An 11,667-nucleotide genomic window follows, 5' to 3' on the forward strand; every position below is an offset into this window, starting at 1 on the left:
TATTATTATTATTATTATTATTATTATTATTATTATTATTATTATTATTATTATTATTATTATGCGGCGCACATGCGTGATATGTACTGTTCTCACACTGCGGTGTACGACACTCGACGAATGTTCATACCCCATTGGTTGTGCGTCTGGACGCAATCAGGCTCATCGCGCTCTCCTTACATGTCTAGAAGTAACTAACTTAGGTTCACGTTTGTAGTTTATTTCTGTTTTCGATAGACGAGACCTTAAACACAATTTTTTCTATGTTAAAATTCTTTGGTTGCGTGACCTACAGTGACCTGCTCTACTGTGTGTGACATGTACTGCTTGTGTCCTGCTTTAGTCTTTGAGATTTGTCATCTTGCTCTTTCTTTCCTCTTTACTGCCCTCCTTACTATCTTCCATTTCTATGTTTCTGTCTCCTCCTTATTTTCTTCCGGTGGCAGTTGCCAGCCTGCTCCTCTCTTTTCCTTTCCTGTCAAGCGTATGTATGTTTTCAAATCAAATAATAATAAATAATAGTAATAGTAAATTTACGGAACTCCAGAAGAGTACGCATCTGGGCTGGTTGGTTCATGGTTACGAGCAATAAAAAAAGCCCTAAACAACGGTACGAGTGAAGGGACACAGACAACAGAGCTGACTAACAACCAAAGTGTCTTTATTCTTTCAGTCAGCATATATACACTCCGCCGCTCTCTCAAACCACAGAATCAACAGAATTCGGCATGCGCAGGGGGGGGGGGGGGGCGAAGAGATTGCAATTAATGCGATAGGAAGGCAATCTCCTTCGGCAAGAGAGAAATAGAGGGAAGGCTTACAGATGCTTCGCCGCTAACATGAATGTGGAATTCCTTCTCCTTCCGAAGGAGATTGCCTTCCTATCGCATTAATTGCAATCACCCCCCCCCCCCCCCCCCCTTGTGCATGCCCAATTCTGTTGATTCTGTGGTTTGAGATAGCGGTGGAGTATATATATGCCTACTGAAAGAATAAAGACACTTTGGTTGTTAGTCAGCGCTGTTGTCTGTGTCCCTTCACTCGTCCTGTTGTTTAGCGCTGTTTTTTTTATTGCTCGTAGTTACGGAACTCCTTCGCCACGCGATTCAATGGGCACCCATGGAACTTATAGGGTTGTTCCTCTCTAGGGACATAAGCCCTTCCGCATGGAAGCACTCAGCATGGGGTTACGAGGGCTTCCTTGCGGAACCATTCGTATTTCTTTTGCAGTATGTCCCCGGTTCCAGCACAGAACACCAACGAAGGTGCAGCATAAATTGCTGCTGAGCAAATACTTGATTCTTTGGTGGGATCCGGAAGCTGCACGCACTCGAAATAATAGTAACTCACATAATAAGTTGCGACATGTCCAGTGCATAACTTCTTATTTATAGCTAAACTTTACTGCCATTTCGAGAATTGTACTTACCAAGAGATTAAGGTGAGTTAACGCACCTTAAACTTACGGCGCTCCTCTCGTTTAACAAATACGTACTTATCTGATTTTACAAATTACTGTCAAATCTCTGAAATGCATGGTACATTACATTAGCTACATTACATTACAGTTAGCTAACGTCAGCCGTCTTTCACGACCTTACCCGGTTTTCCTGGGACAAGGCGGTCCTCTAGCGGGAGACCTTTAAACATGGAAACACGCACACCTAACCGGTGAACCAAATGGCTGGCTTCAGTAAAGGCGTCTCGCGGAGAACCTAGGGTTCGAGTCCGCACTCGGGAAGGAGGGCGAAGGAATGCCCGGGAGTAGCTGGCGAACGTCTCCTAAATATCTCCTAAATAAATCAAAGGTAACTTGTGCCAAACTTGGGCCCTTGCCAAGCGACTATTTCGGATCTAATTTCTTCACGCGGCCTGTTTGCTAGCGCCCAAAGTGCGGAAACGCTCTCCATGAAATTCATTGAAAGCGTTGGCGATGCAAGAAATATGCCGGGTGATGCACTGCAATGATTCTTTTGCATGTCCCCCTGAATAAACTTAGTATAAACGTTTTTGTCTACTACATTCTTTCTCGTAATCCATGCACTTGCTTCGCTGTTCTGTTACTTCGTTAAAGACATTTGAAGGCGCTTTGTATTTTGATTATTCTCTCTCAGGTCTTCAAATTTCTATGCGGGAAAAACTGGGGTACACCAGTCCATTCTATGTTGCAGCTGTACAGGGTTTTGTTTCTCGGACTCCTACGTTACAGCCTACCAGTGTTGTCAAATGCATGCAAGACGAACTTTCGCGCCTTGGAGAGCATACAAGGTCAAGCCCTACGCACGTGTTTGGGGTTGCCTCGGTGCACGTCAACAGCAGCAACAATTGCCATCGCAGGAGACCATACAATCCAGACACATGTAGCTGTCGACTTTCTCAGAGCGCACATTCGCCATCTGTCAAGGATCCCCGACCACCATTTGGCCTCCCTACCAGCTGAGAGACCTCAAGCGACCTTTTCACGAGTGATTAACGCTCATCAAGAGTACATACCAGCATCTTTCACACCGGCGGCGAAGCCTTCCTCCCCCCTGTGGTGCCTGCGACAGCCTCAAGTGAATTTTGCTCTTCCTGGAATTACAAAAAAGTCCAATCATCCATCGCCGGCTCTGAAGCAACTTACACTCCTATTACTGCACCAGACGTATCATGACCGCATACATATATATACCGATGGTTCGGCCTCACCTACCAGCTCAACTGCCGCATTCGTCGTTCCAGCCAAGAACGTTACAGTTAAATTCAAATTGTCGCACACGACTACATCTACATCGGCAGAACTTGCAGCTCTCCATGCCGCTATGATGTACATCACCGAAGAGCCAACAGAAAAATGGGTCGTATTTTGTGACTCTAAGGCAGCCCTTCATAGTCCGCATTACGTCACAGAACTTACGAGCAAATGACATCTGAAATCAGGGAACTGCACCACCTTGCTCTGGAAAGAGGACACCACATTATATTTCAGTGGATTCCTGCTCACTGTGGCATCGTCGGCAACAACCTAGCTGACAAGGCTGCCCGGTGTGCCCACGAAGATACCCAGACGCGTTCAATACCTTTGGCGAGGTCGGACGCTGCCAGGAAACTTCGCCTACTTGCGCGCAAGAAGTCCCAAGATCTCTGGATTTCAAGTGGCTTCAACTGCAGATTACGTAAACTGGACCCCACGCTACGGCTACAACTGCCATCTAGCCTTTCCCGCGGCGAAGCAACCTTGTTGTGTCGCTTGTGGTTGGGAGTGGCGTTCACGAACGCATACTCCTACCGTATGGAAATGGCCGAGAGCCCGATGTGCGACTCCTGTGGGTGCGAGGAGACCATCGAGCACCTATTGTGTACCTGCCCTCGCTACGATGTCCAACGCCTCTCTCTGCGGGCAACTTTACGCAGACTAGACTCGAGACCGTTCACCGAGTCAAATATACTCGGACCGTGGCCACAACCGTCACTGGCTCGAAAAGCGATTAGTGCACTAGTGCGGTACCTGAAGTGCACGGGTTTAAAGACCGCTCATAGTGTCATTGTGTACGCTGTCCCTCCCACACGTACTCAGTACTTACTCTCTCCCTTTCTTCCTCTTTCTATTCCCCTTTCCCCCACCCCCATGTAGGGTAGCAAACCGGATGCTGTTCTGGTTGACCTCCCTGCCTTTCCTACCCTTGCTTTCTCTCTCTCTCTCTCTCTCTCTCTCTTCTTTTCATTTCTTGTTTTTTCAGCTATGGTTTCGGGATAGCCGGTTCTTCGCTGTTGCCAGGTTTCGCACATTTTTCAACTACTAAAGAAGGAAGAAGAAGCTGCTGAACAGGCACTCACGGGTTCGTTTTCTGGCATCGGCTGTCGAATTCAAGTGAAGCCAAAATTTCACAAGATCTCGTGCGTCTTTGCACGTTAGAAAACATTAGGTGCTGAAAGTAAGGCGGAGCCCTCCAGCATACGGTGTCTTCCACATTGTTAAAAACGTTGAATTCCGTGAATCAGTTAGTATTTCCAAATGTAACAACGATGCAGTGCGTAGTCACACGCCAAGAAGTTTCGGGCTGCCATGCTTATATTGTTCGGCAGTCAGCGCAAAACACGTCGAAAGTTATACGGACGGCAGTTCAAGAGGAAGCAGTGGAGCTGGAATGGAGACGCTCCACTTCGTGTAGGATTTTCCTGAGCTCGAGGGTCATCGACAGAAATGCATCCTGAAGCTACCGGCATCGCTACGGCCGGGTAAATTTCAACAGCAGATGAGGCCGAGCGGCGAACCATAGCAGAGAAAACGAATCTTGAATTGCATCGTGCAACAGCTTCCAAGAAGAACAGCTGCCGATGTACTTTCAAATACAGCCTTCTTTAGAAACTCGTCTTCTTTCATTTCCTCCCCAAGTTGTAACTAGCAAGACAGAAGGTCATACCTATGTAGTTCTCATACCACCACCACCAACGGGAATGCGAGTGCACGCATAGGGAACTTTGCACGCGGCGTTGTAGTGGTGCCTTTGCCACACAACCTATATGCGCGGGGTGTTTAACCTAACTTGAGCCAAACTTCAAATGACACGTAGATGGACAAAACCAAAGTAATGTTGTTTGCCGTCGCTTGGAGATACATTATTTTTTTGCAGTTCTCCTGATCGCATAATTAGTCTTCTATAATTAATCAACTTCTCGGATATTATAATTACATGAAAAGTATCAGCGAGAAGATGAAAAATTGCCGCGCGAATGGCTGTTCGAGACACTTTGCGTGTATTCTCGGGCTTCTTTCACTCTCGGAAAAACGCTTTTATGTAGCACGTCTTGAGCAACAGAAAGCGATATCGGGAGTTTTTCACATTGCTATAGAATTTTCTCACTGACACTTTTAATCTGATTAAAATAATTGAGACGCTTATTAAATAATTAAGCCTAATTACGGAATTAGGCGGAATGCAAAAAATAATTTGAGCATCTCCAAGCGACGGCAAACAACATTACCTTGGTTCTGTACATCTACGTGGAATCTGCATATCTTTAAAGTTTGGTTCAAGTTACGTGAAGCACGCTGTACATATGTATTATCCGCACAGAAATTAACCTCCGACGAAGGAAGAATGTCGTGTGATGCAATTTATTTTCTGGAATATTTAAAGTTTCGTTCGACTCTCGACGCATCCTTTACAACCAGCCTGGTGCTGTCCTCGCCCACTCGCGAACACCTCTTGCATTCGAGTGCACAGTTTTTGCACTGCTTCACATTCATTCTTTTTTTTCGCTGCTGCGTGCTTTCTGCTTCGCCGGAGGTGTCCACAAAGGAGGTCTCTGGGTTTGTTAGTTACTGACTCAGCTCTCCCAAGAACAACCTCTCAGATACAAATGAAAGCCGGAACAAAAGTACACAGATGGAGGTGGGGGGGTCTTGGTTGGTGGGAAGTAACGCGCCGCGCAAGGGCCGAGCTAGGAAAGTTATTTTCGTTGTCGTCATGCGGCAGCGCACCGCCGTGCCGGAAGTGGTGTACGTGGGTTCGCTCGCTCGCCCGCTGCCGTGGAACGCGCGGCCCCGCACAGCGGCTGGCGCGGCCATTCGGGCAGCAAATGGCCCGCCGCCCGGTTTTCCGAGCGCTCAAAGGGTTGCGAACGACGCTCTCCGGCGCCGACAGAGCTCCGTCCCTATATTGGCGTGGCGTGTGTTGTTACCAGGCGCTGTGCCGGTTTTCGTTAAAGAAGGTGCGCTGAAATGAAGCCATAGGGGAAGTATTTTCTAACGATGCATTCATTTCCTTCTTTTCTAATCATCCTTCACCACGAGCGGCCGATCCCGGCGATAAGGACACGCGAGTCACTTAATTATGAAGAAATGGAAGAATAGTACCTGAAATGCATCGTCAGGAAATATGTCTTCTACGTATTTTGTAAGGATACATTTCATTTATTTTGTTTTTCCTTCCATGCCGACTTTCTTAAAATTGGCTCACGCACGTCGCCACGCCGTCGTTATCGCCGCGATCGGCAAATGATAAGAAAAGAAGGAAAATGAAATGGATCGTTACGAAATGTGAGCCAAGTGAATTGCGGTTATAGTCTTCGCTGCGGCGCTGTGCTTGAGACGACACCAAACGATGCGCACACGTAAACACACAAAATGCGAAGCACGGTCTGATATATATATATATATATATATATATATATATATATATATATATATATATATATATATATATATATATATATATATATATATATATATATATATATATATATATATGTGTGTGTGTGTGTGTGTGTGTGTGTGTGTGTTCTGATATAAATGTTCTGCGGTATCATTACGTTTTTTTTTTTCGAATGCTCGTTCCGTAGCGAAGATCAATTGGCAGGAGTCCGCACTTATGTGGAAAGCCGATGAATATTATGCGTATAGTACAACATTACGACACGACTTCAAGTGTCACTATACTGCGACCTCCGAGCGTTATTCCAATACGACCATATTTTAGCTTCCTTTTTATGGGCTTCTCTGGCGAAATGTGCATAACAGGATAGCAGCAAGGAGGGCGACCACCTTGTCCCTCGCGTAGATCTCACACAATTTTTCGTGTAGTGCTTTCTGACGGTCAATTAGGCGCGAACCACGAAAGGGTTTTACCGTGTAGCGTGACAAAGCAGACCAAGTTCCCTCGAGTCGTCCGGCCTCAAAGAAAGAGTTTGTAGCACCTTAGGCCGCATCCTCGGTCGCTCACCTCCGTCGATGCTTTCATTTTTCGTGACGTAATGTCTAGCGAGGCGTCCCACTTAAGCGACGGGAGTCCAGTTCGCTGGCTTCTCCTATGAGCGCTCACTGAAAGCGATACTCCCGAAAGTTGTGGCACTACCTGGGCACCTATAACTTAATGTGACGCTCGCGTGGCATGCAGAGTGGCCAGCCTTGTCAGTACAGTCGTCATCGACGGTGTTCTTGCTGTCTGGGATAGTCGGTGATGCATTCCTCGTAGCATTGTTACAGCACATATACAAATGTAGGAAACAGCAAGAAGCGACAGCTAGGACAGAGTTCTGACTTCCAGCCGAAAGTCAGCCCTCTTAACTGAAAGCCAGTGAAAGTTAAAGATCAGCACTCTGTCTGACCCTTATTGCTTTCTCCTACGTTTGTACGTGCCCTGTAAGCCTGCAGCACTGCTCGGAATGATGATTCTGCGCGCTTTTTCTTCCCCCCCCCCCCCCCCCCCCCCGGTATCAGGGTGAAACACCCGTTCTAGTTAGAGCACCAACTGCTCATATGTTTTTCGGGAAGTTGCTGCAAACTCACTTTCGACAAATCTCCTTGCTAGTGACGCGTGAACCTGCGTATATAAAATCTGCTCTTAAAGGTGGCTTCAGTGAAGCGTCTCGGGAGCGGTTCTTAGAGAGCCTGAGTGCGTATTTACATAGGTGAATCCTCGTTGTCGGATCCCGCAGCATCCCTCGAGGTCACCTTCAGCCACCTGCCGAGCGTGTACTGTCAGTTGACCGCGCCGAGTTCTTTTCCGTTACGCAACGCGCAGTGCAGGCGAACGTGATTTATCGCCGCGCGAAATTGAAACGCGCCCGAGCAATCGCCTATCAATGCTGCATCGCCGCTCGGTCCAGGAGGAGGAGGAGGAGATTCGGCTGTAAAGGCTTCTCGCTCTCGGGAGCGCGTTTCGCTCTGGTTTCCAGTTGCACCACTTGCGCGAAACTCGCACTTCATTGACGCTGCTTCTCACGCAGCACTCCCCCCTCTCACCATTCCATTTAGCGTTGCTGCTACAGCTCGGCGTGCGCCGACCGTGGTGAAACTTTTCCGTTGTTTGCGGCTCAGCGTGGGGGTCGAATCGTGCGAACGCTTTTCCGCTTTATAATTTCATAATTGAAAAAAAAAATTGTTTTCGAGGACGGAGCCAAGCTGTCTGTTCCGTGCGCCGATGTCCCGCTAGCGAGTCGTGCTGCACTTGGTCGCAGACGAGGCGAGGAAAAAAACAATCGAGCAAAATAAGAATGAACAAAGCTATATACGTACATGTTATCTGGGGTATAAAGAGCGATTGAAGCGTAGAGTTGTCAGGCTAAGTGCAATATGTCTGAAATGCGTAGATGTCATGTGCTCGAGCGCGCATGCCCGCTCCCGAGAGTAAATTGCTCACGTCACGTAGTGCAATCATACTCAGATTCAATTTGTGTGTCAGCGGCCTCACATATTCATGTTTATTTACCAGACAATACGCTGGAAGGTCCGCTGGGCTAAAAGCCGTAAAAACGGCTTGACGGGGCCCAGGAAGCTATGAAAGCTATGACCCGTTTTTTTATGATTACTGGTGAACACACCTACCCTTCCTTTCTTTCTTCTTTTTTATTCATTCAATCATTCATAATTTCGTCGCTTCCTTCCTTTCTTACTTCACTCATTCATTTCCACTAGTCCTTTAAAGATCAGTTAGACCAGCTCTCTGCACTGTAGAGCTTCTTGTGGTGGCGGTACTTATCAGCACTAACAAAACGCTCATGGGTGTTGTTTCGTATATATTTATAGGTCAATAAATATTTTAGGGGTGAATTCACTTCTTGTAGACAACCTCGCGCAACTATCGGTTTGGAAAACTTGTCCTCTTCTCTCCCGCAGTAGCAGTCACTACACGCGCCAGATAGATAACAAGAAAAGCAAACGAAGAAAGCAGGTTTCAAGAACAAGTACGAAGCGTGAAATGAAATAATTAACTCGGCAGGAAACAAGTGTATCAGCGAGCGGACGCGTAACCGATCGCTCCGCGCTATCAGCAGGAAGTGCGAAGAAATTCTAAACAATAAAAGAAAAACCGAGAAAGAAAGAGAAAGCAAGGCTCGAACAGCAGAAATATGCAAGATTGCGCGACGCTCTGACGCACGCCGTGTTTGGGTTCGCCACCGACTCAGACACAGGTGCGCTGCGGAAAAGTACTACCAAGAGTTCAAGGCTCAAGCCTTTCTGGCTCTTCCGCATGCAGATTGAAAAACAAGCCAAGCGTTGCCAAAACACGACGCCATGTTGAAACGCGCCGCTCTTCTTTCTTGGCATTTTCTTTTCGTTTTCCTTTTTATTTCCTTTCTGTTCGTTTCCTCTCACGTCCCAGATCATTCCTTCTACAATTCCATTGGCAGTGCGATCACATATATCACGTTTTCCCCCTTTTCCTATCTCTCCCTCACTCTCTATTCTTTTTTCTTATAATTCTAGCTTCGGGCTTGCGATATCAATGCGAAACTTTCGCGAGATTACATCAAGATAGCCATGAATGAGAAAAAAAGGAAGTGCACAAAGAAACTGCGATGAAATCACCCTGCATGCATTAGACGATCGAGGACTACGACAGCTTGAGCAGACCTGCGGCTCACCACCGGTGGTCCGCGCTCGTCTCCCTCTGGGCGTTTGCAAGGGGGAGCAGAACACGCTAATGAGCCATCCAAGTCTGATCAATAAACGTGTCTGTCTGTCTGTCTGTCTGTCTGTCTGTCTGTCTGTCTGTCTGTCTGTCTGTCTGTCTGTCTGTCTGTCTGTCTGTCCGTCTGTCCGTCTGTCCGTCTGTCCGTCTGTCCGTCCGTCCGTCCGTCCGTCCATCTGTCAACGTAAAAGCGCATCAACGAATACTAGCGGGCACTCCTTGTCAATGTTGTATCGATTATGCCTTGCGGAAAAGCCCAGGAACACTGCAGTTCTTGGGTGACGTGTCAATAGAAAGCTTTGTTTCTGCTGGTTGTATACGATGACTTATATAGGATAACTTATATACGATGACTTATATACGATGCTATACGATAACTATACGATGACGTTGTATACTCTGGTGCACAGTCGCAGGCGGCGACTGCCTTTACTGGCGCGAAACCATTCGTCGCGTTCTAAGGGTCCCGTTGCGTTGACTCAGAGCATATGTCAGTCAACACGCGCTTCCATAGCCAGTGTTCCGTGCTTTTTCGTCGTTTAGCGAAGGGGTACTCCTTAACTATGAACCTGGAACAGAACGGAGCATGGACAGAAACAAAACGGGCAGCTTTGTTTGTTTGTTTTGTTAGGAAGTCTGTCTGCACGCTCATAGCCCTGGCGGGGTGCCCGAGCCACTTTCTTTTTCTACTTCCCTCACCTCTGTCTCTCTCTCTCTCTCTCTCCTTTATTTTTCTAGAACAGACTCCACATTCTTGGAGGAGGAATCCACGGTGAAGCGTTCTGCCAACAAAGACGAACTGACGCCTGAAAATGGAGCAACAGTTCGCACCCGCATAACTGACACGGGTTGAACGACGCTCGTAAAAACAAGTAATTGAAATGTTTTTGTCCTCGCTGAGGATAACAGCACAACACCCAAAGAAAATCTCGCCCGCATGCTTCCGAGGTCTTCGAGACGAGGCTTTGAACGAAGCGGCTAACTTTAGGATGCGGACAGTGGAAAGTTTTCGCCGGGCGCGTTTGGCGCAAAACATTGTTTTCACCTCGTGGCTCAAGCAACCATACTTGCGTTACTATACCGTATCTATGTAGGTGGCTGGATCTTCGTGCTCGCTGCACCTATGTCGCTGTAGTTTGAGAAGCAGAGCCTCGCACTCCACGCTGTGTATCATATGTCTGCCGGAAAATGCTGCTGTTGCGGTTTTTTACCGTCTATCTCTACAGCTTAGCTATACCCGCCGCGGTAGCTCTGCCGAGCACGAGGTGGCAGGTTCGATTCCGATTGCGGTGGCCGCATTCCAATGGCGGCAGAACCCAAAAACGCTCGCGTACCGTGCCTTGCGTGCTCGTTAAAGAACTCCAAGTAGTCAAAATTAATCCGGAGCCTTCCATTATTGTCTGCCTCACGATTTACAGCCCTCTTTACAGTTTAGTACGTTAAACCCCACAACTTAATTTAGAACTATACCATTTAACTTGTGGGAATCAGTGGCGTTATCAGGGAAGAATATTCACAACTTGTAGCTGAATCCACAAAGCATTTTGTATCGTACGAGTCATTTGCCACATGCAAGTCGGCGGGGTTCGGTAAAATATGCCCAACACCACGAGTAGCTCGCACCTGCTCTTACGAGCACTTCTATAGCTCAAAAACTTTTTTCGTGAGGACGGGCCCACTGGTGTGCCCCTATCGTTTCTGTTCCCCAAACAAATGCATTGTCCGCACCTTCTACACACGTCTAAATAAAGATTGTTAAGAAGCTGGGCACCACCGCGATGGCATACTCGCCTTTTCCCACTTTATCACAACTTCCTGCTTACCTTAGCGTAGACTATGCCCTTAAGTTCCACTTATACTTGTCCCGAAGCATCTGTGGCCAACGAAAAACCAGCAGCACAACCATGCAGCTAATCGGCATAATGTGGGAGTCGTCACTAGCGCGGTTCCAATGTGGCGGCGTATTCTGATTGCTATCCCCGCGGAGACTGCCCTTGATTAATTAGAGCGGCCTGGATCCGTATTGATCACTTTCGGGGATATCACTTTTAGCGGGCGCTCATTGGCTAAGTCTGAACGCCCATCGCTCCTGTGAGGCTTCGCGTACGACTCCACGCGACGCAGATGTGAAAATACCAACAAGAGTGAGCAATCGAGAGTTCGGCCCCAGATCTGCTGAAGCAGCGGAAGTGGATGAATAGCTTGGATGCACTGGCTGTTAGCCGTTGGCGGCAACGACGCGCATTCTGCGCATCCTATGGCCTCCGAGATC

This window comes from Dermacentor andersoni, chromosome 6 (assembly GCF_023375885.2).
Source record: "Dermacentor andersoni chromosome 6, qqDerAnde1_hic_scaffold, whole genome shotgun sequence".
NCBI classification, from domain to species: Eukaryota; Metazoa; Arthropoda; class Arachnida; order Ixodida; family Ixodidae; genus Dermacentor; species Dermacentor andersoni.